This window comes from Pituophis catenifer, unplaced genomic scaffold (genome assembly GCF_029215685.1).
Source record: "Pituophis catenifer annectens isolate HBS135680 unplaced genomic scaffold, rPitCat1.0.hap2 SCAF_3, whole genome shotgun sequence".
NCBI classification, from domain to species: Eukaryota; Metazoa; Chordata; class Lepidosauria; order Squamata; family Colubridae; genus Pituophis; species Pituophis catenifer.
Genome location: NW_027256883.1, coordinates 49,417,505 through 49,438,346, shown reverse-complemented (window position 1 = coordinate 49,438,346; position 20,842 = coordinate 49,417,505).

Genomic DNA, 20,842 nt, shown 5'->3' with positions numbered 1-20,842 from the left:
CCGGTTCTGACCAGTTCTGGAGAACCAGTAGCAGAAATGTTGAGTAGTTCAGAGAACCAGCAGTAAAAATTCTGACTGGCCCCACTCTCATCTATTCTCTGCCTCCCAAGTCCCAGCTGATCGAGAGGGAATGGAGATTTTACAGTATCCTTCCCCTGGAATGGGGTGGGAATGGAGGTTTTACAGTATCCTTCCCCTGCCATGCCCACCCAGCCACGCCCACCAAACCATGCCATGCCCACCAAGCCACACCCACAGAACCAGTAGTAAAAAAATTTGAAACCCAACGCTGGGACACACATTTATTAAAGCCCTGATTATACTACTTTGCCACTATTGATTGTGCCAGAACATTTGTGGAGATAACGATAGATATTCCATATAAGTGTGGCATTTAATAAAGATTAAAACATGGAAGAAATTGGGTTGGGGGGAGTGGAGAAGGCGGTACTACTGCAAAACACAAAGTTTTCAGCCATGCACATCAGCCGCCAGCAAGCAGTGGCAGAAGTTCTTCCTCTGCAATGTTCTGAAGGTAGGGTGCAGAATATTCAAAGTACTTCAACAATGCATATTGTGCTATTAATCTTTGCTTACACAAAAACACATGATGAGGAACCAGAAATGGAAAGTGAACCAGAAAGACCAGTAGGGAACATGGACTGAAAAGTAGAAACCTTGTGTCTTCAACCTATGTATAGAAGCCAAATAGATAAGAAACTACACGTCTGTGCATGCTTCCCAATTTTCGATTTTGTATGTATCATAGCATGCCAACAGCTAGATTCCTGCCCAATGTCTTTATGCATACACACTAGGAACTTGTAAACAATCCCACTCTATATATATAGCCTGGTGCTGGCGAACAAGTAATAGCAGGCCAAAAGTGGTTACACTCAACCACAAAGAAGCTGCTGACATTGTGTTAGAAAGTCAATGTTATGACCCTGCTATCATGCATGCAACAACCCCATCAGAAAATACCAGGGGGGATGCACTCATTGTTGCACCTCTACCTCCACCTGCCATTCTGGACAGGCCATGTCTGAATGCATTCTTGACTGACCTATAATGCATCCATGCATATGGGAACTGCAGTTCAGCTCACTCAGAATCAGTATTTCTGCTCAACCTTTTTTTATGGCAACTTCAGTTGTGGCTCCACTTTTGCTCCTGTTCCTCATTTCTTCCTTACAGAGTTCCCCATGTGGTCTCTGGCATCCAGACCCAACAATGTTGAGACTGAAGAACAGTATGCCATACTGAGCCTACTATTTAATTATGAAGCATTTGGAGAGGGATCAGCAGAATCTTTTGCCTAAGCTGGCCACTGGACTGCCTGAAGAATTTCTGAACTCCATGTTTGGTCTGGATGAAGCATTTTAATGTCCTCTCCAACTGTGAAAAAATAGTTCAGATGGTGAAGTGCAAGTCTGCTTGAATGTTGCCCCTTAGCTTTGGAGCTAAGGGGCAACATCCAGATAAATGATTCTTTAGTAGCCCTAAGTAGAATTCCATCAAGATTCTGTATCAAGTGTGTAACTCATTGCTCAGTAAGGTATTGAAAGATCAGGAAGCTACTACAGTACAACGACCCCATGTAATCTGTGAACATGGAGAAAACTGCTATCTAATATAGCTCTAAGTTGGTTATTAGCTAAGATTCCTGGGACTTCCATTTGTTCCTGGGAGATTCTTCAGAGGCCAAACTAAAATAATAGAAAAGCACCCCTTGGAACAAGTCCACATGATCTTGTGCTTCCAGGGGGAAAGAGTGGTCCTACTTCATTTAAGATGACCAGTACTGCAATGCCATTGGGGGTGGTACTGCATGGCTGAAAAACAAAAATGAGGAACAGAAATCTGCTAGTGGTCAGTATGGAGGCAGTTATAAAGGCAACTGAACTACAACATGGGCATCCCATTGCATAAATGTAACTGGTGAGAATAGGTGAACTCTTATTCTGTTGGTTAGGCCTGGGAAAAGCAGCTCAAAGTGAATCACAGGACATTCTGTTTTTCCTTAAAAACAAGTCAAATTAATTAAATATATAATCAAACATCAAATGTCAACCAAGTACTCTGGAACTATGGAGAAGGGGACAGTATGAAACTGTAGAAAGACCTTGGATGAAAAAAGATTAGAAGAAACCAGTCTTCTGTGCCTCTGTCTCAATGCTTCTCTGCTCCAGGGCATGCTAGTCTTCAATTCTATGCTTCCACACACCTGTGCATAACTCTCTGTAGGGAGAGGTCAAAGAAAGGCAATATGAGAAGTTACATCATCAAGGCTGCCAGTAATAACTTCATCTGAAAGTCCATATAGGTTTCCCTCTATGGTTTTTTGTCTAATATTCCAATAGCTACAAATAATACAGACCAAAATGTGACTGAAGTCTTTTTTTCCACTTTGAGTACCCATTTTGCTGATAGAAATTTAACAATAATTAGAACTCCAAAATTGGGATAACAATTTAGTCATTACAATTCTAAAACATGCAGCATGTTTACTGTTTTGAAGGATGAACATCCTGGGGTCATCCAAAAGCTGGCAGGAGGCTTCCAGAGTCATGCTGTTTTGATAAATGAGGGATTTAGGGGCAAGACACTTGGGCTAGCAATCCCCTGGTCCTCCTTGGCTTCCTATCATTTCACTATGCAGATTCATCTCTGCACATGGTTCTCACATTTTTACCATCTTATTCTCATTCTCCTTGAAAGGTGATGTTATCAGAATGAAAGAAGATGCTTTGTAATTAGAAAGAACTATCAGTGCACCTATTTTATTCTTACATTATCTGCATATAGTATGAACTGCAAATGCTGGGATACATCAATAATCTTTTTAGACTGGATAAATTTAAATATATTTTTTTAAGATGTTGCAGTTGTAAACTGAAAATAATAATGAGGATGTTCTTATAAACTAAGAGGTGGTGATTCTTATAGAGCTTACTTACTTTAGAGCTAGTCATAAAGACTTGTATCTTATAAGTTATTTGGATATTCATAACTATGGGTTATGAATGTCCAACAACTGATTTAAAGTTAAATATTATGTAAAGACTTTAGTTTTGCTATTATTTTTTTCAGCCACTTTGGAAATCTTGAAAATATTTACTGTATAGCTGAAAGATAAGTTTAAACTCTAAAATAAAACTAAATATCCAACAGATAACTGTGATTCTTCTGTGGTGGTTGCAAAGTGACATAAAAGTGTTTAGCATTCATTTGTACACCAAATTAGGCCAACATATAAAGTGTCTTCCTTCAATATGGGGGAGGCTATAAATAAAAATAAGTAGGCAAATAACATATGTCAGGCAAATTATATTTCCTTCCTCAGTGACTGAACTTTTGACTTTCAGAATTCTGTAAAGCAGCTAAAAAGACCTTCACAAAACTAATACTATGTTGACAAAGTTCTCCACCCTACTTGCATATATCTATTTCTTTTAGCCAGTCATGTTTCAGTATATTGTATAAGTAATTTTATATTGTCTCAAGTACATTTTCTGTAGACAAGGCAATCTTAGACAGGAAAGAAAGTTGAATACTATTCTGGCACCAATCAAAACTTACTTACTTAATTACTTACTTACCTACTTGGTCATCAACAAATCATAAATCTGGGCAGCTTACAATAATAAAAATAGTAAAAAAAATATAAAAACTAAAACAAAAGAAACCTCTCCATACACATCTACAAAACCCATATTATAAATCCAGTTTATCCTTGGGCCCTAGAAGCTGGTGGGGATCATTTTGGGTTTTTTGTTTGTTTGTTTGCTTCTGATCTTTAAACACCCAGTCATTAGTGTGAGATAGGTAGGTGCATAAACGATGTATATAAATAAATACATTTCCTTACAGGGCTCCAGTGCTTATGACAATACTATTATCCCAGTGCTTATGACAAAAGCCAGGTTTTTCTGTGGCACTACTATGTTTGTCCTTGACTTGGGAAGATGTCTAGAGTGAGTTGTTCCTGTGATTGGACCATCATGTACTTATGCTCAATGAATCAATCATCTGGAAGGCCCCCATGAAAGAAGCATTAAAAATTTTGGGATCTAAGAAAAATTACACTGCCACTATGAACTCACTAGGTCAGCAAGAAAATAGTATTTGATTAGAGATTAGATTATTTATGTGTATTTAAGGAGATTTCTGTAGGGCTATAAAGTGTAATTAATGGAAAAGTCTACAATAGGTTATAGAAGACTGGAAATTAGGGATAAATGTCTATCCACATATAATGATATTTCAAACAGTTTTCATGTCTTAGTTTTACATGTAGTTTTTCTGATTTTCTGGTATAAATGTTCTGTAACAGATGACACTTAATAAAAAAAAGCAGTATTTTACAGCTGTCAGCAATTCAGTGACATCTATAAGGGAATTCATTTTTGACTATTTTTCAGCATTTAATTTCCAATTAGCAAAAAAATGTAATCTAGGAGTAGATGTGTTCAATTTGTAAAAATGCTTTAAACATTCCTTAACATAAATAAACCTTTCTGATTTGTTTCAAACTATTCATCAGTTACTCCATCTAGATGCATCAAAATGCAGTCTGAAACAATAGGATAATGGTGCATTTGATATGGTTACGGACGCAACACTCCCTAACTCCTTTGGTAAATTATTTTGCTGGAGGCTACAACATTTTATGTTGGGAGTTGGTGGAGGCGTGAATAATTCACCACTTATGAAGCTTCAGAGTTGAGTTGAGCCGCAGCATGTTGAACTGCCCTTTGATGCCGACTGGTTGAACAGGTTTCTGTTCTACCAAGGAACTGGTTTGACAGGACTGTTATGCCAACAAATTCTGGTATGATTCCATGTTCCAGAGAATGCAAAAACCTGCCCAGCCAGTTAAATGAAAGACATATTAGGTTATCCATTGCACATTGTATATATCTTAGGTGCAGCAGAACTCCTCTCTGCATTCTGTAGTATGGTCCACTGTGACTTTCTCATCCTATATAAGCTTGATGTTTATCAGCTTAGGGAAGCTTAATAAATGTCATTGACGATCAAGAACAGAATCAGACAAACCTGTTTCAGTTTTTAAAAGGTAAGTTTTGAAAGCATCAATTTAATACTATATTACTTCTGAAATTTAATTCTGGATACTATACAAATAGGCCATTTATTCTTTGTGTATGTTCTTCAGTGAATTTTTTTTTTCTATATCAGTATATAGTTATGGCTTACATCAGTTTATAACTTCATTGTGTTTCATCAGGTTTCATTTAACATTTACATTTCAGTCAAAGGTGATTGTAGAAACATCTCTAAAACAGGGAAATAGTTTTAAAGATGGATAGCTGAATTTTAGCCTGATCATTGCCTACTGTGATGCAGTGATCTACTGTATAAATTTGTTTGTTGTGCTGCAATGTAACTCTGCAAATTTATTCAGAAGTTCAATTGGTCTTATGCCAAACTGAATAGACATTATACTGTAGTCATATCTTCTTTGCGTAGAATAGATAGTAACTAAATCAATTTTAGGACAGAAAATTTAAAAAGGAAATGTTACGCATATAAGAGTTGTTTTTCATTGCAACATCAATTCTTCATATTTTTAATTAATTTTAATTATTTAACATATCAGATTGTTATTCTGACAGAAATTCTGACAAATCTTGATTCAGCACAACTTTACAAATTGTCTACTAGAAGGGAAGTTTGTCTTTTGCTATTATAAATAGGGGCTGTACACACTGACATTGTGCTCTAAAGTATACAGCAAAATGTAGCTCCACCTTTAGTTTAAGTGTTTAGGGTATGGATCTTATTATATATACAGGTAGTGTCATGTAAGAATTAGACATCTTTGAAAACAAAGGCTGTAGAATCTGGTGACTGATTAACTTGCTGAAGCTAAGTAGTATATTGGCTGAGCTGAACAGAAAGGAATGAAGACAGGTTTTGTCATGTCTGTTAGGACAAAATAACTTTTGTTTAACATAAATGTGACTTTTGTATTCCTCTTTCAACTGGATTTAAAACAAAAAGAAATACACTTTGGTACTTTCTCTTCCTAAGGGAAGTTGTTGTAATATGAATTTTAGAAGAAACAATTAAGAATCTTTTTAATTACAAGATAGGTAAAAATATCAGTGTCTATTGGGCAATGTTTAATACTTAACTGCTCAGAATATTCTATGGAATCTTTTCAATAAAAAAATAATTATAGCTTTGGTCTCTGCAAATATCCACGTTGATAAACAACTATTTTTAATTATTCTTTGAGGCAATCCCAAATAGCTCTTATTGATTTAGCAAGGAATTGCATACTTAATCATTTTTAAATATACTAGGTAAACACTAGGTAAACTATTTTGAAATATTTTAGACAATCAACTTAAAAGCTACTATTATTCAAAACAGTTTAATTGTTGAGTTTAGCAGCTTAACCCTATGCATGTTGACATAGAACATGTCTATGACACTCCTACCGAATAGTGGCACTCCTTCCAAATACAAATGGATAAGATTGCAACCTTATATGCTAATCCAACTAGAAATTTCTTTTTAAATTTGAACCACATTTATTTTGGGTAAAAGCCAGTGAATTCAATAAGACCTTCTTCTCAGTCTTAATTATACACAATAGTGGTGCACTCCAATGAAAAATTGCAAAAAAGTGCATGGATTTTAATTGGTCATACTCATGAGTAATTGTAACTGGATTTCATGTCAGTTAGTTTCCATTTATGAAACAAAATTTATCTTCACTTTTCATCCACCCTGCTCCCCAACTGATATCTGTCCCAGATTTGCTCTGGAATGATGGAATGATCTTATTCGGGGATACGTAATGCTGGATGAAAATTAAGAATCTATTTTGTTGATAAAATAGTATCAACCCACATAACATCCTTTAGCAGTGGAATGGAAGAATATATTCATGGGTTTGAAAAATGTATGATCCTGAATTGTCAGCTCATTTTCTTCTGCCTCTGAAAAAGGCAACAAAACCAAATACCCTGAACAAATTCTCTTATATTGCTCCACAGTGCTACATGAATTGATAAAATGTTTTTCTGTTCCTGTGCTTTTAATCTGTACTATAATTCTAATATTCATAGTACAATTCTGTATATTGACTCAGAAATAAATCTCATGCACTTCAAAAAAGCTCACTCACGACTTCCGGTTTGCGAGCTTCGGCGACGGCGGTGATTTTCTAAGACCGCCAGCCCCGCCGCCTGTAGAGCCGCCCCGCGAACGAGGAGCGGCTCGAAAACTCCGAAATCTTGAAGATTGCAGGAGCAGAGACAGCAGGGCACAGGTTGAGCCCCTGTAACCCCCCCAGGGATTTGTTTCTGGGGGTGAAAACAGGAGCGGCTCCCTTCCAACCTGCGGAGACTCCGGGCGGCGTGGGACGATTCTGCCTTCAGCAGAACAAGCCGACAGCAGCAAACTCTTAAAGTGAGAGGAACTAATTCTAACAAATAGCGGAAATACCAACTTGAATCCAGAAACCTGAAAATTGCAAGTATTAGTGCTTTATTGACTTTTTAAATCAAGAGAAAGTGAGCGAGTGAAAGTGATTTGGAAAAAATATGGCGTCCAGCGCTTGAGTTAACGAGCTAGTGAAAGTGAATTTGTGAAGCCTCTCTGCTTTGCTACAAAGTTGAAAAGTTGCTACAAAGTTGTCTTACCTAAAGGAAAACATTTCTTTTTGCTAAAATTTGACTTTGCTTTACCTGACTAAATTTGGGGGACTTTTTTAGAAGCTTTTGTGGAAGAGGGAAAGGAAAAAGAACTTCCCTCTCTAGAAAAATTAGCCTACGTGGCACAATGGCTTCAAAGAAGCAGGAAGGGAAGGCATCAGGGGGGGGATCCCCCACACACAAACATCAAACGCAACTTCCCCCTGCTCAACAACTACAAACTCAGAAAAAAGAAATTGATGTGGGAGATTTAAAAGACTTTATTGCTAAAACTTTGGATGAAAAATTTCAAGAATCTCAACAGGAAATAGATCATAAACTTCAAAAATCACATGAGGAATTTTTGCAGGAAATTAATGAAGTTAAAGATATGGTGAAGCAGAATCAAAATATGGTGACCAAAAAAATATCAGAAGTGGCGTCTGGCCTGGCAAATTTTATTGGGAAAGTTGATTTTAAAGTTGAAGAACTCAAATTAGAAGTTAATGTTAGGATGAAAGATAATGACTATAAAATTGAAGAAGCTGATAATAAAATGCAGAGAATTGAAGATGAGATTGTCATGATACAATTTCGGGCGATGGAATTTGCCATACGGCTTCGGGGAATTCGAGAGGAGGAGAGACAGGATTTGAGACAAGTCTGCTCTGAAGCCCTGGCTAAGATCTTACAAGTTAACCCTGATTTGGTATTTCACAAAATAGATAAAATTTACAGAGTCAACTCTTGGGTGGCCAGACAAAGACAATTGCCTAGAGATGTGGTCATATACTTTACTGAGAGAGAAATTAGAAATGAAATCCTCCAAAAATCTTTTCACACCTCTGTAGAAGTGGGGGGCTCACGACTTGTAATTTTTAAAGAATTACCTCCTAAAATGCTGAAAGCTAGAAAAGAGTTTGGTTTTCTTGTTAAGGAACTGAAAGACTTACAGATACCCTTCCGGTGGGATGCACCAGCTGGGATAATTTTTAGATATAAGGGAGAAGGATATCGATTGAATACCGTGGAGAAGGCACAACATTTTTATAGTACTATTCTTAAGGAAAGAACACCATCTCCACGTACATCTACAGTTTTGGAGATTAAGGAGAGTGAAGAGAGGCAGTCGGAAGAACAGCCCAAGCAAGAATTAGAAAATGTGCAAGGTGCAGAAGGAGGTTTTCTGAGTGAGCCCTTGCTGGATTCTTCTCCAATTTTGGATTTGATTCAGCTGACTGAAGTTAAAGATCAACGTATAACTAGAGCTCAATCCAAGCTACTTAAACAAAAGCAACAACAACAACAGGAAAGACAAGACAAGATGGCAGCTAAGAGTACCCCACAAGAGAGTGGAGCTATGGGAAGAGCAAGATCGAAGCTTTTGGATGAACTTCAAATATTTTGCTCTGCGCTCCAGAAACAGGCCGATGACCCTTAGGTGTCTATCTTGGAATGTTAATGGGTTGAATTCAGCACAGAAAAGGAAGAAAATATTTACATATTTGAAACAATTTAATAATGATATAATTTGCTTACAAGAAACACATATTACAACTCAAGATCAGAAATATTTGATAAATTCAAAATTAGGAGTGCATTATATATCTTCAACTTCGCAGAAAAAGAATGGTGTGGTTATTTATGTAAATAAAAAATTAACAGCAAAAATTATAGAAGTAGATCAAGATGGTAGGTTTGTAGCAATTGAATTGCTTACAGCAAATGGTCAAATTCTTTTGATTGGAATTTATGCTCCTAACCAACAACAGGATTGTTTTTACAAGATGTTACATACTAAAATATTGCAATGGGACTATAGATCTATTTTATTTATGGGAGACTGGAATGGAGTAATTGATTCTAAATTAGATAAAAAGAGCTTGGCAAAGTCTAGAATTAGACTACCGCAGACTTTTTTTGATATGAAAGAAGATATGGAACTAAAAGATGTTTGGAGAATACATAATCCGAATGAATTGGATTACACTTTTTTTTCCGATAGACATAGATCCTTTTCTAGGATTGATTTTATTCTGTTGTCAAATGATTTACTTATTAAGACAAAAAGAACAAAGATTTTTCCAAGAACTTTGACTGACCATAGCCCTGTATGGATAGAAATTGAGATGGATAAGGTTGAGAGACGTTCTTGGAGATTAAATGAGAACTTGTTTAGATATGAAAAAAATACAATAGAACTTAAAAAGCATTTGAAAGAATTTTTTGAAATAAATTTGAATAAAGGTACCCCAATTGAAATTGTTTGGGACGCTAGTAAAGCTTATATGAGAGGGGTACTTATCTACATGAATTCTAAACACAGACTGTTCCGACAAAAGAAAAGATCTGAGTTGGAAATGGAAATAAAGAATAAGGAACAGTTACTTATTAAAAACCCAACAGATGAAAGAATAAGAAGTGCTATAAAACTTTTGAAAGACCAATTTCAAATGCTTATGGCGGAACAAGTTGCAACAAGTTTACAATACGCAAAGCATAATACATTTTGCAATGCTAATAAACCGGGCAGATGGTTGGCTTACACACTGAGGAAAAAACAAAGTATACGGACTATTGATAGTATTGATATTGGAGGGAAAGAAATTTCTCAACAAAAATTAATTAAAGAAGCTTTTGTGGATTATTATACTAAATTATATGCCAAAGAAGAGGTGCAGAATGGACTTATAGAAAAATATTTAAAGGATAAGAGAATTACAAAAATTACTGATCAACAAAAGGAAAGAATGAATTACCCTATAACAGTGGAGGAGATAATAGCAGCAATTAAGCAGCTAAAAACAGCTAAAGCGCCTGGCACGGATGGTTTGACAGCAGTGTATTACAAAACTTTACAAGCTGAAATGGTGGAACAACTTAGAGATTTATTTTGTAATATTCAACAAGGGGGTAAAATACCCCCATCTTGGACAACTGCTTATATATCTTTGATACCAAAGGAACAAGTTGGTCCTAAAAAACCAGAGAACTACAGACCAATATCTCTTTTGAATACAGACTATAAAATTTATGCGAAGGTATTAGCCAACAGGTTGATGCCAGTAATTCAAAAAGTGATTCATGAGGACCAAGCGGGATTTATTGAGGGCAGATATATGAAGGATAATGTAAGGCAAGTAATAGACTTATTGGAATATCTTGATAAGAATAAACAGATTTCTGCAGTGCTGGTTTTCTTGGATGCGGAGAAAGCCTTTGATAGAGTGGATTGGAACTTTCTACTAAAGACTTTAAAAAAGATGGGCTTTGGGGACCAATTTATACAGGCGATTTCAGCAATTTATCAAGAGCAAAAAGCACAGATTATTATTAATGGAAGTTTGACGACAGAGTTTAAAATTGAAAAAGGAACAAGACAGGGATGTCCGTTGTCCCCACTTTTATTTATATTAACATTGGAAGTCTTGCTAAATACAATACGGGACTCAAAAATCTTGAAAGGTATAGTGATAAGGCAAGAGGATTATAGAATAAAGGCATTTGCAGATGATCTGGTTGTTACCCTATCACAACCAATGGAATCAATAATCCTGATGAACGACATTATACAAGACTATGGTAGAGTTTCAGGTTTTAAACTGAACTCAAAAAAGACTAAAATGATAGTTAAGAATATGACACAAGATCGTAAACATGAGCTTGAAAGGAGGGCAGGTTTTGAAATTGTACCTAAGGTAAAATATCTTGGAATTCAGGTTGCAGAATCAAATATGAAATTGTTTCAAAATAATTACGAGGTGTTGTGGCGAGAGGTTCAGAAAGACATGGAGACCTGGAAAAAGCTGCAACTGTCTTTACTTGGAAGAATAGCAGCAGTTAAGATGAATATTTTGCCAAGATTTCTGTTTTTGTTTCAAATGATTCCGGTGCTTAAAAGTGATAAACAACTGAAAGTCTGGCAGTCTGGTGTGAATAAGTTCGTCTGGAACGAGAAAAAGCCGAGAGTGAAATTGAAAATTATGCAAGATGTTCCAGAAAGAGGAGGCCTTAAACTCCCAAACCTACAGTTATATTATGATGCAGCAGCTTTAACTTTAACAAGTGACTGGTTTGGAAATAAAAAGGCTGGAATATTGAATGCAGAAAGTTTTGATCTTGAATTTGGATGGCATGCTTATTTATTTTATGATGATAAAGTTGATAAAGTATTTAAAAGTCATATACTCAGAGATTCTTTGATGAGAGTTTGGAAGAAGCACCGACTCAAATGGGATTATAAAATACCGCTATGGCTGGATCTTGGTCATACCTTGTGGAATACAAATATAATGTCACTCGGGGGGTTTTTATACAAAGAGGTTCTTTTTACAGATGCGGGCAGATGGCAGCTGAAGACATTGCAGACACTGTTGGACGAAGGGATTAATTTAACCTGGTTACAATATAATCAATTACAAATGAGATGGAAAGAGGACCAAAAAACTGGTATTATGTTGCATGAGGAAGAATTGGTTAGACATATAAGAGAGAAAGGTCCAATGCATATTAAAAGGCTGTATAATGTTTTGTTAGAAAGAGATTCAGAAACGGAATTAGTTAAAGATTGTATGATTAAGTGGGCACAGAATTTTGAAGAACCAGTGATGCTGGAAACTTGGGAAAAAATTTGGGTTCAGAATGTTAAATTTACACAGTCCCAAAACCTGAGAGAAAATTTTTATAAAATGTTTTATAGATGGCATTTAGATCCTAAAAAGTTGTCATGTATGTACCCTAATGTTCAGCCAAAATGTTGGAGATGTGATTGTGTAGATGCTACATATTATCATGTTTGGTGGACCTGTAGGAAAGTTAAGGCTTTTTGGATAAAAATTTGGTGGGTCATGCAGAATGTTTTGAAGAAAAAAATTCAATTTTCTCCACAATTGTTTTTATTGGGTATAGTTAAGGGTTTTACACGGGGTGAAATAAAACTAATATTGTATATGATAACAGCAGCTAGATTGTTGATAGGTAAATATTGGAAGAATGAAGCTTTGCCTACTATCGAGGAATGGACTTTGAAGATGGCCAGCTTTGCAGAGATGGCGAAGATTTCAGCGTATCTAAAAGATTGTTCACAAGAGACTTACGAATGGGAATGGAAAAGGTGGATAGAATATGTTCAGAACAAATACCAAACCAGAAAGTATCAAATAGCTTTTATTTGAAAATAATGTATTAGAAATATTTTTATGTAAAGAGACAAAGAGGAAAAATTATATAGGGGGAGGGATGGGTTCAGGTTTATATATTAGTGTTATTAGTTATGAGTATGTAATAGGGAAGTCTGGGGGGGGAGGGTTAGGGAGGGTTAGGGTGGATGGGAAGTTTGGGGAGGGAGGTGGGGGGGTGAAAAAAGGGGTGAAAATGTAATTGTAAAACTTTTGCAATAAAAAAGCTCACTCACAAGTGACTATGGGGTTTTTCTCCTTGACTGCTATCCTTTTGTATACATATGTGGAAGGAAGGAATGGTGAATGCCTCTAGGTGACTGTCAAACCCAATATTCATTGCAGTCAGACCAGGGAGAAGACATTATTTACTTTTGACTTCTAACCTCCCTTCCCACTTACTACAGTACAAAATAAAATCAACCCCAGAACATTTGGTATAGCTGTAGGCCCACATTTGGGTATGTAAGGAAAAAGAAGAGGCTTAGGATTTTTGCCAAGCCTCAATGCCAGTACATCAATGGATACTTGTGCCAGCTGTATAAATGTCTGTAGATTTCCTTGTCAAATGAGCAAGAATTTCCAATTCATCCTGCAGCCCTCTCAGTCAGCTTTGGGGTGAGCGTACAACTACTCCATCCTTCATGCTCTAATATAAGAATTAAATATTTGAGTTTTAGATTCAATATTTCTTAGTTATCAAGATGTTTTAAGGGAATCTCTTTGATAAAGCAAAGAGCATTTTGGTAGATTTTGGATAATGATAATAAATTTGATTGATTTTGATGTATTTTACAACCATGTTCTAAAAATGATTTCATGCACACCGTATGTCCTTTACAGGCTGTTTAGAAATTTTAAAATTTAAACACTGATCCCGCATATGATAGGACAAAACATAAATCAAATGAATGGTTGGGATTTTCTGCCTCATCTATCAAAATGCCATCTCAATATTTGTTCCAACTGTGTATCTAGTTGTGAAATTTTACACAGTACAAACATCAGTAACCAAGAAAATTCTGCATTTTGGGCAGCATGAAAAACTGTAGTGTAGTTATGGTATAGGTGTTGTAGTTCAAAAAATCAAAGTAAGATGTCCAATCTTTCCAAATGGACATCTTATTTTGCTTTTTTGAACTACAACACCTATACCAATTTGGGTTTAGCCGGAAGAGATATTTTCATATAGGCTTTTATTACAAGTTTATATGCAGTATTTTTCACAATGCCTCAAATATTGTGATACAGAATTCTGCTGTACTAAAAGGATATGAGAACATGGTAAAAGACTCTAAAGTCTAGATTCTAAAAGTTAGAACTATGAAAATTAGATTTTTTGACACTTTGTGTGTTAATAACAGGATCCATGTTCAGAAAAACATAACTAATAATTTCCTTAAGGCTTTTCACAAAAAGATATATACTGAATAAACATTTCAGTGATTATCCACTTTGGTTTTTTGTTGATTTCTTAAAGGTTTTCTACAGTAATCTATGGATTATGAGAATATTTTGCACTAGGATCATTTTCAAATTTGAAATTTCTGGCATTTCCTAGAAATCTGTTTGTGTTCTTTAATGAGATTACATTAATGACAAGGTGTTTCTTGAAAGAGAATGTCCAGTCCCTTTCTTGTTCTGATATAACTAATGTTGCTGGTAATATGAGGAAAGTTAAAATTGTTTTTAATTATTAACAGTTCAAAAATTAAATTCACTAGCAATTCATGTTTATATGATGAGTAGATTCATGTATAGTATAGAAATAATGTATCTGAGCTTACTTCATCACATAATCTGACCTGGGTTATAAGAAACTCTTTTTATACCTAGAACACTTCTAATCTGTCTAATCTAGTACTGCTATTCTAATTGTCAATGTCAATGCAACATCCTGGAGGAACTTCTCATATCACCAGCTTTTTTTTTTAAACTGGAAATGTCAAAGTTTAATTGAGGCCTTCTGCATGAAGGAAGCATGGACTCTATCACTTAACTGTGAATTCCTTACTAGTTAAACAAATTGGACAAAATATACACTAAGATTCCTGGAATGCCCTACATCTTTATGACACAAAACAAACAGTAGCTAGCAGGAAGACTAACACAAAATAATTGTCTGAAAAAATCCAAGGAATGCAGTATTTTCCTGAAATACGTATATACAGTGAAATTTCACACAGAAGGCTTTATCACAAGTCTAAATGACTAATGTTTACTTGATTACATCAATTTTTTAAAACACTAAAACAGAAGAGGCCTCAAGGAGCATTCCTAAAACATAATAGCAATTACATAATACTTACAGGTATAAAAATATTTTCTGCTAATACTGCTCAGCAAACCTATTAAGCACTGTAAAGTGCACAACTACAGGCACTAGAAAAAGTTTTCATACATGTTGAGCATTTCATACAAACAATACATGTTGTATCTGATCATTTGGAAAATGAAGGTTTGAACCCAAACTTCTTGCGTTCAGTTATTATGGAAACAGAGGCATAGAGTAACCATTACAAAAGGCAACTGGATTCTTTTATAAGAATGACAGTTTAGAATGTACATTTGCAGGAAGCAAAACTTAAGTAGTTACAAGTTACAAACACATTATATTTATACTCTGACAGCAGTATAATGTATGTTTTGTATGCTTAAGCTTATTTCTCTGGGGGAGATATCTCTTTTTTTAAACATATAAATGATTCCTTCCCAAGAGAACAGTGTATTTACAAAAAACAGCTTGTTGAACAATCTTGCAACTTAAATGAATATACTTGATGCACTATTAACTAAAAACTTTCACTAGGAAACAATTTGTGTAACTTTATCTTGTGTAAAATTATTCATACACCCCATTCTTACAGCTTATTCTGATAACAATTAGTAAAATAATTATATGAAAATTATCCTAAATTCTTTTTAGTATACTTTCAAGTATCATAAGTGTCATATGATGACACATTTATAAAAAAAAAATAGAGTAGATTTTAGTCCCAGTGTATTTATAAACTTACTGAGTGATTTTCATTAGGAAGTAGAGATCTACTTTTATTCAGTTATGGCAATAAAGGAATAACAGGGATACTTCTGGAAATAGTAATGTGTTAAGATTTTTTTAAAAATCTCTACTAAATAGGTCTTCTTGGTAGTAACAAAAAGTATTGTAGTAAAAATAAATATAAACAAGAGGGTAACATCTAAGTCAGATAAGTGTATTGCTATCATTAATGTATTAAGTACTTAAATGTCTTTGAGTTCCTGTCCATATTTGACCAGCACAACAGTGCTAATTCTTTTCTCAGTTTTATTGTCTGGCTATGGATTTTATTCCTCCTAGACAAATGACATATGCTGTAGTATATTTCAGTATCGACTTTGAATCCATTGAGAAGTATTCTTTTCATCAGAACTCAACACCGAGCTAGGTGTAATATGTCATCTCATTAACTATGAATATCAAACAGTTCACAGCATTTGTTTCGTACTTCTCTATTTTGTTTCTACAATAAAAACTTAATGCAACAGATCTCTAACTACAAATAAGCAGATGGCCATTTAAATAGGTTCAAATAACTCATTTTGTTTGTATATTCATTTCTGACCAAAAGCAGATGTAACTCTATGGAGGATATACATGGTATCCCTGGATTTTCAGTAATAATATAAACTAACACATTTCTTGAAATCTAAATTTGGGAAAGGATTTACTTTTATACAGCCAAAACTTTAGTGTAACTATTAAGTTTATTCTATGGAAAATTGAATCTAAACATGATACAGGTAGTCAACTTACAATGGAACCTAAAATTTCTGATACCAAGTGAGACATTTGTTAAGTGACTTTTGCCACATTTTACGACCTTTCTTGCCACAGTTGTTAAGTGAATCACTGCAGTTGTTAAGTTAGTAATACAGTTGTTGTGAATCTGGCTTCCCCATTGATTTTGCTTGTCAAAAGGTTGCAAAAGGGGATCACATGACCTTGGGACACAGCAACGGTCTAAGTATGAACCAATTGCCAAGCTTCTAAATTTTGATCACATGATCCTGGGGATGCTACAAAGATCATACGTGTGAAAAATGGTCATAAATCACTTTTTTCAGTGCCATGGTAACGTCGAACGGTCACTAAATGAACTGTTGTAAATTGAAAACTACTTGTAATTGCAATCTTTTGCACATATTTTTAAATAGGACCCTGCAATGAAAGTCAATTTACATATGCAACGCTTTTCAATTTCATTACAGAAATAAAAAGTTTTAAATATATATATAGCTTAGAGGGATAGGAAAAAAGAGACTTGAGAGGTGGTGACAAGCCAAATTTCACTGACAGTATGTTTTACATGTTGTGTATTGTAGACCAGAGAAATCATATTGTTTTACATTGTGAGCAAATTGATAAGCTAACTGTCTTCTCAACTTTTTAGCTCTCAGAATTCTAGATTTGCTAGATTTGGGGACAGTCAATAAAGCCTAATACTGTACTGTAACATAAGATTCGGGATAGGAAAATGAAAGTACTTCTTTATATGGTATATATGCACAGTAACTTACTACCACCTACATCAGTGGTGGTGAACCTATGGCATGCATGCCAGAGGGGGCACTCGAGAACCCTCTCTGTGAGCACGTGCACCGTTGCCCAGCACAGAGTATGACATAGGGTTTGCTGCCTGAGAAGGGGTTGGATTAGAAGACTTCCAAGGTCCCTTCCAACTCTGTTATTTTGACTATTACGGGCTATGTGCTCCCGAGTCGACACATAATAATGGCAATTAATCATTTCTATGATCCCTCAGTGAAGCAAGCAACATTCCGCTTCTATGCTTTTCTCCTTGGTTGCCCCCCTCGCCTCCTTTTCCCTCCCACAGAAAAGATCTCATGAGATCTCGCCTGTGTACAGCTTTTCCTTGGGTGAGGAACGGAACCAAAGAAACACAGCAAGAAAGAGGAATTGCTGGGCGCCCAGGGTGTTCTTTCCGGTGGTTTCAAAATTGCAGGAATTTCCTCCTGCCAGAGGGTTTTCAACTTCCTGTGGCAACTGCTGCTCTCTTGGTGGCCACGAGGTGGGGAACGGAGGTTGGGCTTTGCCACAATGAGAGAAGGGACGTCCAAAGCCGGGCAAGTAGTGCTGACAGGGGAGCAAGAAGAGCCTAAACAGGTATCTCAGTGAGGCTTTACAGCAGCTGCTAACTCCTTCCCGGGAATCGCAGGACTCTGTACTTGTGGTCTGACTTGCCAGCGGTCCCTTTAGCTCACCAGATGAGAAACCCACATCTGCCTTCTTGGTGTGGCAGTTGCCTTGGGCTTTGGGGCCAGGTGAAACAAAGGCAGTTTTTAATTCCTTTTTCACCTGGCAGGATCTGGCAAATGGGTGAAGTTGAGACAGACAAAAGACAAGATTATAGTTACCAGCTTAAGATGGCTGTAAAGGGAATTCATGGGGCATACAGCTACCATTAGCTAATAGCTATTATCTATGGTATCTAACTTACAACCATTCATTTAAGTGTCTGGACAAAGTTACAGCACTGAAAAAAGTTATTTACAATCTTGCACTTATAACTGTTAAAGCATCTCATGTGATCAAATTTTGGGTACAATTACATGATTCACTTAACATCTGCAGTGATCTGCTTAACAACCATGGCAAAAAAGTCAACATAAATTCTGGTATAAATTGTAGTAATAAGTTGAAGACCTGTAATTTTATTGATCAGAAACTGTGGAACATTAGCAGAAGCAGCCTGTTTTGCTCATGTCTCACCAAAAACTTACAAAGAATCTGACCACTCTAATAAATAGAATTTAAACCAGATAAATCTTTGGTTTAATCCATCAGTTAATATGGATGGAATAATTAATATATTATATGTGAAATATCTGAGCATGTTAAACAACTAATACATTATAATTAAAATCAAGATAGGCAAGAATAAATATCCCATATTTCCTTTTTTGCACTGTACCCTCAAAGTAATGAAGGTAGTAGCTACATTCTTACAAATCTTCAAAATTTGCTCTAGATTTCAGGTTGATGGATGGAAGAACTCTTGTAGGAGTACGATTAAGCTGTTCTTTATCCTATTCCCAAATGTATTTTGGACATGCCTTGAGGTGTCCTCTATTTGAGACTTTCCAAATAGGTGTACGTCCAGCACTTAGCACATTATTATATTCAGGCCTGAAAACAACTTTTTTCCCTTCTCTATATAGAGAAGAAGAAGCCTATAGCAAGGAAAACTCATTTCTAGGCAAATAAGAACACTTCAGTTTCTAAGAACTGACAATTTGATGTTTCTGCTTAATTTCAAGGCTATGAATGCAGCCTAAGCTTTTGAATGTATTAGTTACTTGGAACTGCTGTGCTGAAGGGCAGGATTAAACAACAATCACATCAAAAAGTATGTTTGGAGGGCAGTTAAGCCCAATATTGTACAGTATTGCTTTAGCATGTTTTGTAGCCAGTGTGTTTTGCCAGAGAAACCTACATTTCTTTATTCTTTCACTATTTTATCTCCTCCCTTTCCTTGATACTGTTGCCTTGTCCTCTGTGTTTCCACACAAAGCAACCACTCTAGAGATTTATTTATTTTGAGGACCATGTATACTACTGGTTTGCTATGCATGATGAGTCATGTCTAACCCTTAGCAATTCTATGGGCCAGGTCACTTCACATCTTCCTCTACTTCTTTGAGTTAAACAGTTATTTAGGGCCTTTTTCTATATATATTTTTTAAACAAACAGAAACAACTATCTGATTCTAAAACCAAGACCGAATTTGAAGATCTGATGCTATATTAAAACGCATTAATTCTATAAACAAAAGGCCTCTAGCCGGCGTTCAGAGCTCAGTGGTTCCCATCTGCTCCTCGGGCTAAACCGGCAGGGATGGGATCGCTTAGGCGAGATGTGCTCAAAAGTCTTTCTCCACAGCCATTCGTGGGGAAGGGCGGACAGAGAACTCTGCACGTGCCCCGTGACTCGTTCTCCTTTCTTCTTCGCCTCTTCTTCCCGCGGCTCCCATTGAAGGCCGGGCCCACCAAGCTGGACTTCTTCCTGACAATTTTGAAAAGAGGGGGAAATTCTCTTCTTTTTCAGCCGCCAAAACAGCCTCCGGCCAGCAGGGGCAGCTCGGTTCTTCCGGAAGCCCCACGACTTAAATTTTTGGCTCTCCCGCTGCGGGCGGCGGGCTGAGAACGAGCAACGCCGCGGCTTGGCGGGCTGGAAAAAGAGAAGCATCTTTCTTCGTTCGCCTTCCCTGTCCCGCCGTTCAATGAAAGGTACTAACGCCGCCAGGTAACCGCGCGCCAGAGCCCGCCTTTTTTGGGCAGCCACGAGCGGCCGCTGCCTTCCTCCCTTCAGGAGCGGATCCTTTCCCGGCTTCCTTCGCCATTGTTCGCGGTCGCAGGGAGCACTCCGCACGGGGCTTTCCCCGTCTGAGGCAAATTTCTCCCCTCCCCAACTCCGCTCAGCACCCAAAAGCGCCCACGCACCTCCCTTGCTAAAAATCAAAGGCTTCTTTCGGGCCGCCGAAAGTTTTCCTTCCCGTGGGAGGCAGGGACCGCGCGCGCACTGTTGAGCCTAGGCTAATATCGCCGTTTTTCCTTTGGGCCCTTTTGAAAAAGCCGCCCTTTTCAAACTCTGGAGAAATAGTCTGCCCTCTCAGGAGGCGTGTCCGCTATGTCGGGCCGCCTTAGCGAAGTTTTTAACCGCTGCGTGGCGGGCATAAATTGAAGCGATCCAGCTACGCTTAGAGTTCCCCCTGGAGGCGAAATGACGTCAGTCGGATGGAAGGCGTCAGTTCTTGAGGAGATGGTAAATGAAAGATAAAAGGAAGATACTACTGGAACAGTGACGTTGGATGGGGATTCGGCTAAAACGATTCAAGAGTTAACGGTTGTGTACTTAGCTCGGGAACTGCATTACCAGGACGGGCACGGCACACCTTTGGTTAGAACGACGACTTTGCCTCAGTGGTCAAAGT